The following is an 11,985-nucleotide window of genomic DNA, read 5'->3' on the forward strand; positions in this document are numbered from 1 at the left end:
ACGTAGACGCCATGGGTTACGCTGAGCCGAAGAAGGAGAGGGAGAAGGGAGACCGCTGGGACAGGCCGAGCTCGAACCGAGGACGCCCAGTAGGAGTGCTGCATACGGAGGAGGAGCCTCGGAGAGAGAGGAAAGCCCGACCTGAGGGAAGGGATTCCTCTCAACCCCCTCAAAAGGGACGGAGAGGTCCACCGCCATGTCCGTACTGCACCAGCGAGCACTGGTTCAATGAGTGCAGTGACTTCAACAACCTGAGTACCGAGGCCAAGCAGAGGTGGCTCGAGGAGAACAAGAGGTGCTGGAACTGTGGGCGCGACCATCTGGCTAAGAACTGCACCTTGAGGAGAAAGTGCAACCGCTGTGAGGAGGTCCACCTCAACATCCTACACGAGGTCTCCCTCGCCAGGTCCACCGAGGGCACCAGAAGCCCTAGGTCCGGTAGCGCACCGGAAGAGGAGACACCTGTCTACTATCTAGACCCAACCCAGAGCAGCGGCTCCAAGGTCCTACTGAAGGTGGTGAAGGTCCGACTGCACCACAACAACGCTGTGTACGACACGTACGCCGTTCTAGACGACGGGTCGGAACGGACCATCCTCCTCCAGGAGGCAGTGCGCCAGTTGGGGCTCCACGGGACTGAGGAGAAGCTGACTCTGCGCACGATACGTCGCGACCTTAAAGAGGTCACCGGGGCGAGAATCAACTTCTCTATCTCCCCGGCGGGGCGGCCGTCGGATAGATATCGGCTTCAGAATGTCTTCACCGCAGACCAGCTAGCGCTCTCCCGCTACGACTACCCCCTGGAGAGATTACGCGCAAGATATTCCCACCTACGGCGAGTAGACCTACATCCGATAGAAGGAGCGGAGCCAACCCTTCTCATCGGCTCGGACAACGCTGCACTGATCGTGTCGCTCCGTCCTCCGCTGAGAGGACCACGAGGCTGCCCGATGGCTGTTAAGACTGCGCTTGGGTGGGCCCTCCAAGGCGCTACCGAGTGGAGAGATAGAGACGGGAGAGCTACGTCATCCCTCCATGTCCGCACCGAAGAAGTGCAGACCATCAACTGCCTTCACACCAGTGTGGACTCCATGAATGCGGCGCTACTAGACAACGTCCAGAAGCTGTGGACGCTAGACGTTGCGCCCTACAAGAATGAGAAGCTCTACGTACGGTCAAAGGAGGACGTCTACGCCATAGACCTCCTTAAAGCAAAGACAGTGCGTATCGAAGTCCAGGGCGTGAAGAGATACGTCACACCACTACTCCGAAGAGAACCCATGCCAGAGTTTCGAGTATCCCCTCGAACCGTCCTACAGTGTCTGACCAGCACTGAGAAGCGTATGAGGAAGGACGAGGTCCTTGCTGCTTCTTACAGAACTGAGATGAAGAAACTGACGGAGTCCGGTCTGGTGAAGAAGCTTGAGCCAGCCGAGGCGAACCAGAGTGCCGAGTCTTGGTACCTCCCGCACCACAATGTTCACCACAACGGGAAGAACCGAGTGGTCTTCAACTGTAGCTACCAGGTGGGGAAGCTCAACCTCAACCACTATCTTCTCCCTGGTCCAACCTTGACCCCAGCCCTCTTGGGAGTTCTGGTGCGCTTCCGTCAGCAGCTGATCGCAGTCAGTGGTGACATTAAGCGAATGTTTCACCAGGTCAGGATGTTGGAGGAAGACAAGCCACTCATGAGGTTTCTCTGGAGAGAGGACCCGAGCGACCCCGACCCCTCTATCTACCAGTGGGAGGTGCTACCCTTCGGGACAACCTGCAGCCCCTGTTGCGCTACCTATGCGCTACAGACTCACGCCGCGCAGGAGACGGCACCTCCTGGAGTGTTTGACGCCGTCCATAAGAGCTTTTACGTGGACAACTGCCTCCACAGTTCGAAGACAGCCACGGAAGCCCGTCAGCTAGTCCAGGACCTGCGTGCTCATCTCCAGGAGGGTGGATTTGAGATCTGCCAGTGGGCCAGCAACGACCCGCAAGTCATCAGAGACCTCCCGAAGGAGGCCACCTCGACCAGCAGCGAGGCTTGGGTCTCTCACTCACCAGATGATGCTCAGGAGATGACGCTCGGACTTATCTGGCAGTTCCAGACCGACACTCTACGCTATCGCAATAAGCCTGCCAAGCCCCAACGCGTCACGATGAGAACGATATACAGCACTCTAGCGAGCCAGTACGACCCACTGGGATATATCGCTCCCTTCACGACGATGGCCAAGGTGCTTGTCCGGGAGCTGTGGGCCCAAGAACGAGGATGGGACGATCCTCTGCCTCGTCACCTAGAAGAGAAGTGGAAGGCCTGGGAGCAGGAACTTCCCACTCTCCAGCACATCAAGCTGCAGCGGAGCTACTTCCCTCCCTCCACGGACCTAGAGAGGAGTGTCATCACGCTACATGTATTCTGCGACGCCTCGGAGATGGCGTACGGGTCCGTGGCATACGTCAGAGCGGCGGAGCTTGGAGGTGAAGTCCACGTCTCGTTTGTCCTGGCACGTTCCCGAGTGGCGCCGAAAAAGCAACAGTCCATCCCAAGACTGGAGCTGTGTGCTGCCCTGAACGGCGCGCAACTGGGAAGGTTCCTGCTCGACGAGCTCCAGCTACCTCTGATGAGCGTCACCATGTGGTCAGACTCAACTACCGTCCTCCAGTGGTTGAAGTCCAGCTCATGTCGGTATAAGGTGTTCGTGGGCACCCGAGTCGCAGAGATTCTGGAGTTGACTGAGGTGAACTGCTGGCGTTATGTAGACACCAAGAGGAACCCTGCTGACGTCATCACGAGAGGGGCAACTCTCCAGGATCTGGCTGAGCCCCACCTGTATCACACGGGACCAGACTTCCTACAGGAGCGGGAGTCAGAGTGGCCAGCCACGCCGGCGTTAGCCGAAGACAGAGAGGACAAAGAGCTGCGTAAGACGTTGTTCTGCGGAGTCACCCAGGTCGTAGACCCTGAGACTACTCCAGGAGAGGAGTGTGAGACGCTCGAAGAGCTGCAGAAGAGGATGTTCTGCTCCAAGGCCGGTCTACCCCTAGATACTACGCTCAGCGCCGAAGATTACACCGCGGCGGAGCTCCTGGTGCTGCAGAGTGCCCAACAGGATGCCTTCTCCCGAGAGCGGGAGTGTCTCGAGAAAGGGAAGCCGATCCCCTCGGACAGTAGACTCCGCGGCTTAGCTCCAGAGCTCGACGGTGTTCTCATTCGCGTGGGTGGCAGACTGCGCCGCGCTCAAGATCTAGACCTAGACACGAAGCATCCCATCGTGCTTCCCACTAAGCATCAGGTCACCAGATTGGTCATCAAGCACCATGATGACAAAGTGCAGCACGCGGGTGGAGAGCGTGTCTTCGCGGAGGTACGACGGAGATTCTGGATACTCCATGGACGGGAGGCGGTACGGAGATATCAAAGGTCCTGCTCGGACTGCCAGAGGTGGCGAGCCACGCCGCCGCAGCCCATGATGTCCGATCTGCCCGAGGACCGGCTGCGACTGAGACAGGCTCCGTTCCACTCTACTGGGGTCGACTGTTTCGGGCCACTCCTAGTCCGAAACCGGCGAGCCTCCGAAAAGCGGTGGGGCATCATCTACACGTGCCTGACGACGAGAGCAATGCACCTTGAAGTTCTGCACCAGCTCACAAGCGACAGCTTCCTCATGTCCTTCAAGAGGTTCACCTCCAGGCGAGGGACCCCTAAGACCCTCCGGTCGGACAGAGGCACCAACTTCGTCGGTGGTGAGGCCGAGCTGAGGGCGAGCTACGCTGCGATGACTGAGGAGGCCCGTGACCGACTCGCCTCCCAGCAAGTGAAGTTTGAGTTCAACCCCCCAAATGCTCCACACTTCGGGGGAGCCTGGGAGCGGGAGATTCGCTCAGTAAAGAACGTCCTACGTACCATTCTCGGACAGAAGGTGCCTACCGATGAGGTGCTCGGGACTGTACTAGCAGAGATTGAGGGCATCTTGAACTCCCGGCCCCTAGGCTATACCTCCAGTGATGTAGCAGATCTGGATCCCATTACGCCCAACTTCTTGCTGATGGGGCGGCGAGACTCTGCACTGCCTCAGGTAGTCTACGACCCTGCAGAGCTCACCGGAAGAAGATGGTGGAGGCACAGCCAGGTGCTCGCGGACCAGTTTTGGAGGCAGTTCATACTGCACTACCTGCCGACCCTGCAAGTCAGGCAGAAGTGGACGAGGGAGAGAGACAACTTGTCCGAAGGTGCCGTGGTACTGGTGATCGACCAGTCCCTTCCACGCGCCGCCTGGCAGACAGGCAGAGTGACCAAGGTCCTGCCGGGTCCGGATGGAAGGGTGCGGACGGCCATCGTGGACGTTGGTGGTCGCACTTACACCCGACCTGTGGCACGCCTGATTGAGCTCCCTCAAATTACGAAGGACACTATCACCTCATACCTCACGCTGCTAGAGCAGCCTAGCCAGTGTGCCTTCCTAGTTAACTGAAACCGAGGGTTTCATGGGGCGGCTGTTATGAAGGCCCACAATTTAGAGCCAGTTTAGTTTCCCCGAATCAGCCCTATTTTGCCCCTGTTAGTTCCTTTATTATTTTCTATACTATTCCTGTACGTTTCATGACGGTGTATGTATTGTTATTGTAATGTTTATGTATATGTTTAATGACGTGGTATATCCGGGGTGTGTCCGTGACCCGGATGCTGTGTCCGGTTGATATATATAGGGACGGAAGTGCTCTGTGAGTCAGTGTGACGAGAATCAGAGTGATGAGAGCAACGAGAGTGAGACGAAGCAGAGAGAACGCGAAGTCGATCTAAGATGGCGGAGTCAGTAACACGCACACCGTGCTGAAGCTGAAGACCGCCAGAGTGATTATTGAGTTCACCACTGTGATAGCCCGTTTAGCTGTGTCCCCGTTAGCCAGCCTTGCCAGCAGCCGGCGGCGAACGTTGGACCAAGCGAGACCCGAGCTGGACAGAGCCGTCGCCTCCACGCGTGGATTGCGACCGAACGCTGACTCCACCGGAGCTTACCGTGAACCACCCGGACCTGAGCCCTTCACACCTCGTCGTGGACTACGAAGAAGGCCCTTTCCCTTCGAGTTGCTACGTCACCCCCCCCCTTTGTCTGCTACCTTACTCAAAGCACATGCGAGCTCCAACCAGGCCTCAACGAGCTCATTCTCAGTCCGGGACTTTAAGCCTTTTCCAGGCCAGGTACTGTGAGTGAGTGAGTGAGTGTGTGTGTGGCCGGCGGGGAGGGAGTATATTTGGGAGATATATATATATATAATTTGTATAATAAATGTGTTTGTTCATATTGGATACCGTTGCTGTGTGTTTCGTTGTCTGGTAGCTAATGCTAATGCTAATGCTAATGCTAATGCTAATGCTAATGCTAATGCTAATGCTAACGATAGTACTGCTAGTCTAAAGGGTTGCTGGCGCCCCCTGCCTGTATCCTCCTGCACTGCCTATTTAGCTCAGAGTTAGTTAGATAACCAGCCCTTCCTAAATTCTACAGTCCTTTTAGCTACTCCCTGGTTACAATACTAAATAAAGGCTATACAAATGAGTGGGGAAGCTGGACCAAGTAAGAAACCAATAACGTATAACTTCCATCCAGAATGGGAGGAGGACTTTTTTACACGATGTGATATTGGAAATGCGTCTGTCTGATCTGCAAATCTACAATGGCTATTTCGAAGAAGGGAAATGTGGCAAAAGAGCGAAAACGTACGGCTGCAACGATAGCTTCTTATCCCGTCAGTCACGTTCTTGTTAAACACAAGAAGTCATTCAAAGACGGCGAAATTGTGAAAAAAGTTTCTTGAGGCTGCAGATTGCCTTTTCGATGACAGATCCACAGTGGCTGATGACACCTTGCAACCAGCTCCTACAGCCCTGACTATTAGAAACTAGCTGCCTCCTCCCAGTGCCAGGTCTCCCACTAATGTAGAGAAATGCATTTATTTCCTCCTTTCAAACTAGGGAACTACCTGTTTTGTGTCTGGTTTACTTTTCTGTTTGTTGGATCAGTAGTTGGCTATGGTACTGCAGACTGGCTGTCAGTGTGTGAGTGAGAGAAAGTGAGTGTGTGTGTGTGTGTGTGTGTGTGTGTGTGTGTGTGTGTGTGTGTGTGTGTGTGTGTGTGTGTGTGAATGTTTGTGAGCGAGAATAGCAAAGAGGGAGGGTTTGTGATGGTCTTCTCCTGTGGCTGTGTGACAGAGAGAGGGAAAGTGTATTGTGAGTTTACTATGCAGGCTGGGAACTGTGTGTGTGTGTGTGTGTGTGTGTGTGTGTGTGTGTGTGTGTGTGTTTGTAGTACGTGCATGTACGTTTGCGATGTTGAAACTAGACTGGTAGATCTTGGCAGACTGGCTACTTGAAAAGTAGATCTTGGTTCCAAAAAGTGTGAGCACCCCTGCTTTAGATGTATTAATTACTAACTGGCTAATATTATTGAACATTTAAACATTGCGTTAGAACAGGCGGCCTGTCTAAACTAGCTCGCTAAAATCACAACTGGTGGCAACTGGACTTGAAACCATCTCATGTGGCTCAATTAAAAGCTTATATTCTTTAATTACTTTGACAGTGATTATCTGGCAGCATGTAAGGTCATAAACATCGTGTAGCTAGCTCTATTTCCTCACAGAACGCCTTAGATGTACTTACATAGAAGTGACTTCTTTCAAATCTGATCAACTGTCTGCGATACGAATTGTATCAGGTCATTTGTAGGGCTTCTCACCCCTGAGTATCACTGCGCACGTCATACAATTCTCGTGTCATTCATTGGTTCACAGAATACTGAATTCTATAAATATGTTATTTATTGAATACACAGGCAGCATTTTCGACTCAAAGGAAGTAAAACAAATGTCTTACTATACACTGTACACATACTCATTGTATAGTTATATAGTAGGCTATACAGTTGGGTAGGAGAGAGAACTACTTTTTGGTAGTATAACGGCGCAGTAATCACTACGACCACGGACATTTCGGGGAGAGCTCTACCTCCCCTTTTCGTAATCAAGTCACATGCGATTTGCTCCAATCTAAAATATGTCCACTAGTTGGTATAGTCCGGTTAATATGTGAAAAAATAGTTCACTTTTTCATAAAAGCACAAAACTTGGTACACTTGTACAGTTTGGGGTGCTGAACATTTTCAGACGTGGAGCCCTCGCAAAAACTCCTCCTAGTGGCCATGGCGGCATTTTCCTTTCCGCCATAGCCCAATTGTGTATTTTGCTTCATATCTCCTGAACCAAACATGATAACACAGAACAAATGATGTATACCCCTATGTTTTGAAGGTCAATGATTAAAATGATACCATACACAACATCATGAAGTGTTCAGGTGGCCATGGCGGGCATTTTCCTTTCCGCCATAGCCGAATAATGTATTTTGCTTCATATCTCCTCAACCAAACATGATAACTTAACACTGAACAAATGATGTCTACCCCCATGTTTTGAAGGTCAAGGATTACAATGATACCATACACAACATCATAGTTGATAAGATGAATTACATACTGTATTCATTACAGTAATTGTCACTCAATATTTAATTTAATGTTTTCTTGTGCTACCCGAATTAAGAAATGAAAGTAATAATCAAATTATGTGGAATGTATTTTTTTTTTTATCTTGTTATATGTATTAAGATGTACAGTAGCATTAAACTAGAAGACATGTTTTGATGCTGCTTATGATTGCATTCCGTAGTCCCTCTCTGGTCCGTCTCATCAACATCATTTGTTTTGATGTAGCCAAGATCAATGGGAAATGCCTGTTTTTGTGGAAAAGCACATAACAGAGCTGAACATGGATTCTGGATGGACATACTGCATCTAATTTCCTCTGGATGTTCAAAGGGGAAAGTGAAATGTGTGGTTACTTTTCCCCAGAAATTGATGTTCTGAAGTCAATGTTGTGCTTGTATGAAAGATATGATTTGAATTCACTATGTTGGCTGATAAGGATAATGGAAGGAAGTTTAGACAGTAAAACTACATATGTTACCTATGGTTGCCAGCCAATGCCCTCTTACTACTGAGTCAACTCTCTTTATTTGTGACAACCAGACTAGTGCAGAACACAAGAGGCAGATGGAGAGTAAAACCCAAAGCTGGGTGTATTTATTGATTCCGGGGAATAGGGGCAGAGCTTCTATGAAGCAGGCAGATCAGGAGGGTCAGCAAGCAGGGCAGGCAGGTAGAGAGGGCAGGCAGGGCAGGGCAGTGCAGGCAGAGAGGGCAGGCAAGTTCACTCCAAAGTGCTCTTCAGGTAGCTGCTCCCCTCTCACAGGTAGTAGAGGAAGTCATCAAGGTTCATGTTGGGCTCTCTGTGGATGCTCTGTCCCACCAGGAAAGCAAGCTTGTGGGCATACTGGCAGGGTGCAGGCACTCGGATGATCCCCTGAAATAATTGGGGGAGACAAAATCAACGACAATTTATGCATCAAAAAACAACTTGCATGCCTGAAATGGGAAAACCATATGTAAATACAGTATGTTTGATTTCATAACCAATATGGATACATCAGTAGGTTTAAGATGTGTTTCAATGTGAACTACACCCTGTTCATGCCTGCATTTGAATTACTGACCAAGAGAATAGTTTAAGCAGACTTTTACCCTGTAATTTTGTGCATTTGTTGTTTTCATTATTCTAAAGTAGACATATCCACACACAAAGAATCATGTTATAAAACAATCTCTGAGTAAATATATCTCGCTTTGAATGCCCTGATGTTCCAAACTCCCAAGATCCCCCCCTCTTTCCCCGTCACAACAGACCTCACGTTTTGATAGCTATGATGCAGCTGCACACGAAATAATGAAAGTTTGGGTAAACCTCCCCTTTAAAACTACTACTGGAAAGACAACCCAGCATACCTGCCAGTTGAAGTACATGTGGCAGAGTTTGTAGGTCAGTCGCTGCATGTGGTCAGGCTTCAGTCCACTGCTGTCATACACCACATTGTAGTGGGTTGGGGAGACGCTTCCCTGTCTAACAGCTTGGCTGACAATGAAGAAGTCGTACCTGAAAATGGGAAATTGCAACTGTAGCCACCGTTTTAAGACTGGATAAAGCAGACATAGCACATCTCTGAAAAAACAACATATTTTCTGAATTGCGTATTGAATCAATACGATTCTGGGCGGGTGACCTCAGTGTCGATGACTGTTCCAGGGGGTGGGTTGGCCATCTTGCCGCCAATTTGGGCAAAGAACCTGGAACTGATCCGCTTCTTCACAACCACCACTGTGAGTTTGGGTCTAGGAGGGGAAGAGAGAAAATACGATCAGAATGATTGGTGATTGAATGTGTTAAAGGGAACCCTGGTTATTAAGACACAGTGTTTCCTCTATATGCATTGATTCGTGGCGGGCCGCCACAAATACATTTTCTCCGCCACTAATTGATTCAGGCTGCGCAGCGAGGAATTATGATCGGAGAATAGAAAAAGAAAAAGCAGATTTAAGCTAGATTTAGGCCGCTTTCAGACCTACATTTCGTTCCGATTTTGTTCCGATGTTGCAATTAACCTCGTCGGCAACGCGCTTGCAAAGCAATTTTGTGATTGGTCAGAATTTTGCGGATTTCAGGAAATCCCTCTCCTCTCCCTTCGCCCGTCGCCGGTCCCTTTAATCCCGTATCCTAATCAAAAATGCAACATCAGCGACGACTGTGGGTTATTGCATTTACTGCTGTTCTCTGGTTCATGTGCTTATACCAGTGCTCAGTATACAAGTATTTTAAATGAACATTCGTAATGTAGTCTCTGATGTTCATGGTCAACTAAATCAGCCTATTTTGTGAAACAAATAATGTTCCCGCAAATGGGTTAACCGAGCAGCCTCGCACCTAACGCTAGCATCGAACTATTCATAGCATAAACGTTGGTAAATGTCATAAACGACACAGTATTGGCAGGGGAAAAGAAGGGGAGTCGAATTTTTATTGACAACGGATGCTGGAAAAACATGCAGCTAAAATTCAGGGAACATTTGGACAATAAGAGACACAAGGTGTGGTCGCATGGTCTAATTACAGGGCAATATGCGCGGGGCAAAAATTATCTATAGCCTCTAAAATCACCATGAACAGAACGGCAGAGGTACGGGTAAGCAGGGCTCATGTCGGTGTCATCAAAGGTAAAAGTTGGTTTTCTTTAACTCAGCTGATAGCATTACCTTGCTGTTGGTTGTTTACCGAATGCTCCATCTGACTGTCACACTGTGATTTTACTTGTGTAAACAGTTAATGAGTAACGTTAGACGGTTTTGTGCGTGTACTCTCATGTAGGCTTGCAATACTTTGTATTGATGAGCTGATCTTTCATTGTGACTGTCAGTCGCAAGTTTATATTCTACGGATGTTGTTCAGTGCTGTATGCGCGTTCCCGGTTCCCTGTGTACTTCATATTCGATGAGCTGATGATCTTTCTCTGTGTGTGTGTGTGTGTGTCTTGGGCGTATCTGTCAGTCACATGTATATGTTCAGTGCTGTATGCGCGTTCCGCATGTTCTGCTGCAGCTGTAGGATATCTTGGTATTTGATCACCTTCTATATAAAAATCACCGGTTAGTTTTTTTTTTTTTTATGTTGCCACCCTTTAGTTTTTGGTGAAATTACGTCTTTGTTTTGAGCGCCAGTGCGCGTTTCATGCGCGTGCAATTATTTATTTTTTTACCACTCCGCCACTAATGTGAAAAATCCTAGAGGAAACACTGAAGACATGTAGGCCTTAATACGCTCTAATTGCCATCTCGTACTAAAATATGTTGGTAGAAAGACATGAAAAATGTTGATTATGTTAGAAATCCTCAATTAAGGTGTAGGTCCTTAAGGTCCTCTTACGTGTAGTCCTTTCCCATGGTGCTGATTGAGTCCATGATCTGTGGCACTTCGTAGTTGACCACACTCTGCAGCATCCCGTCTCCCACTCCGTCTCTGTAGATAATGATGCGTGAGGGCAGGCACTGGTTGTGCTTCAGCCAGGCCTTCAGTGCACCTGGGAAAGAGAGCCTGCACTTAGGATACTAGGGATCATTCTCATGCTTCTCTGAGGGATTATGTTGAAAAGAAGACTTGGAAGACATTGTTACAATGTGGCAGTCAGTGGTCAATTTTGATATGGTATCTTATTTGAAATGCTTTGTTGTTTCATTGAACTTGCCTTGCAGAGCCACTTTCAAGCCATCCATGATCTCCTGACCACGGCTCTGAACCACACACTTGGAGAACCACCTGGAAAACAAGAGGAATCAGTTGGTACTGGCTACCAACATTGGTGGTAAAGAGCACATTCATAACCCAAGGCCATGCTTCTCCATGCTCATCCACATACCTGGACATGCCCTTGTTGAGACTGGCCACCAGAGCTCCAATGGACCTCTTCCCTGCAGCCATGTCGTGGTAGCAGTCAATGCCCACGATCATCAGCTGCTGGAGCTGTGAAACAGAGGCAGGTGAAGTTACACCTTACAAAGTTTGGTTTAGAACATGCTTCTATTGAGATACATGGGGTGGAACATAAGATTGTGGATGGAGATCACATAGGTGTGAAATGTGTGGTTGTAGAAATAGAACACGCTGTAAAAATTGTACCTGCACCCATGTGAGGTAGTCAGTCAGATAAATGTTATCCACATTAAAAAGGGAAAGTTTACCCAAAATTCATGTTCATGTGTATTTCTGGTCAATCCATAATGCATACCGTCTCAAACTATCATAATTTCAAAACGTATCATAGCTATCAAAACTCAAAGTCTATGTTTACTTCCTAAAAAAGCCCCAGAGTTAATATAATCTGGAATCGGGAATCTTGAGCAATTTGGAACATCAGGACTGATGACGGCATTCAAAGCGTTTATATATATATATATACCGTTTATATATATATATCTTCATCGTTTTTAATGTGTCTATTAAATAATGAAAACAACAAATAATAAAATTCCACTTTAAACTTATCATGAGCAT

Source organism: Nansenia antarctica (genome assembly GCF_963989245.1).
Source record: "Nansenia antarctica genome assembly, chromosome: 15".
NCBI lineage: Eukaryota > Metazoa > Chordata > Actinopteri > Argentiniformes > Microstomatidae > Nansenia > Nansenia antarctica.